Here is a 1,173-nt window from a genome sequence, read left to right as displayed (position 1 = left end):
AGAAAAAAAAAAAAAAAAAAAAAAGGATGATATGCTATGCAAACCCACATTTATTTTATTTTTAGAATTTGTATTTTTGTCGCTTTTACACCATGATCAATAAACATCTAACACAAAAATTGGCCGATTAAATTAATAGAGATATAAAAACTGAAAAGAAAATGCTTTATCAAATTTAATCCGGAGCCGGCACTAAAACCACCAGCCGAAGGGAAATGAAGAGTCTTGTGTCCTGTGAAGTCAAAACATCTTTTTCTCAAGACACCTTTTAAATTTATCAGTTGAAACTTGAAACATTGTTACCAGAACATAAAAATCACTTTTCTGAAAAAAAATTATAATTGGAGCGACGGTATTATGAACATAAAATAAGTATTTACAATGATATAATATTCTTATTTCCTTAAATACATTGGTATTAGTCACAATCTATATACCAAGAAACCCAACAAACCTCACAACTTCCCATTGATTGTTTTTGGATTACATAGAGTTTACCATTTTTTTTCTTTTTGGAATTCCTGGCTGTAACAAGTTAAACAACAACATACGAATCATTGAGTGAACTGATTTGGATGACATATTTTATTATTTGATTTGGTGAAAAACTAGAAGCCAGTAGAAAAATATCCAGAATATATATTTAAAACCAAAATGGAAGAAAAATTTGTCCATCTCTCTCTCTCTCACAAGTCACAAGAAGAAGATATGATGATGTTGAAAAGTCAAAAAGGAGAGAAGAAGAAGAAAAAACATTTAACGCGGAAAGACCAATTTGGTTTTTTGTTTGGGTCATTTGCGTTGCGTTCTCATCAGTGTTTTTTTCTTTTGCTTTGCCCCATTCTTCACGAACTTTCACTAGACGACGACGATCCAAAGTCTCAGTCAACTCTCTCACACCAGACGACTCGACTTCCACTTTTTTATATTATTTCAAACTCCTTTTTCTTCTTCTTCTTCTTCTTCTTTCATAAACACTTTGCCACAGATGCGATTTCCTGTTTCTTCTTCTTCTTCTTCTTCTTCTTCTTCTTCTTCTTCTTCATTGTGCTCTTCAACACTCATGAACACGAGCACGACAACGACGACAAAGACCAACTCTTCTGTCTTGTACAATTTCTAATTTTGATTCGTAAGTTCCTTAGAATTTCTCATAAAAAAAAAAAAAAAAAA

General features: G+C 31.8%; 1 protein-coding gene across 1 annotated transcript in view; it reads left to right on the top strand.

Moving 5' to 3' along the window:
• Positions 798 to 1,173, top strand: part of LOC104770888 (probably inactive leucine-rich repeat receptor-like protein kinase At5g48380) — a 4,971-nt gene continuing 4,595 nt past the window's right edge. The window contains exon 1 of the mRNA XM_019242043.1: positions 798 to 1,132. The gene's annotated coding sequence lies outside the window, so the exon portion shown is untranslated. The remainder of the gene's footprint in view (positions 1,133 to 1,173) is intronic.

This window comes from Camelina sativa, chromosome 20, assembly GCF_000633955.1.
Source record: "Camelina sativa cultivar DH55 chromosome 20, Cs, whole genome shotgun sequence".
Taxonomy (NCBI): domain Eukaryota; kingdom Viridiplantae; phylum Streptophyta; class Magnoliopsida; order Brassicales; family Brassicaceae; genus Camelina; species Camelina sativa.
Note: the sequence above shows the minus strand (reverse complement) of the source record. Positions and strands in the feature narration are given on the sequence as shown.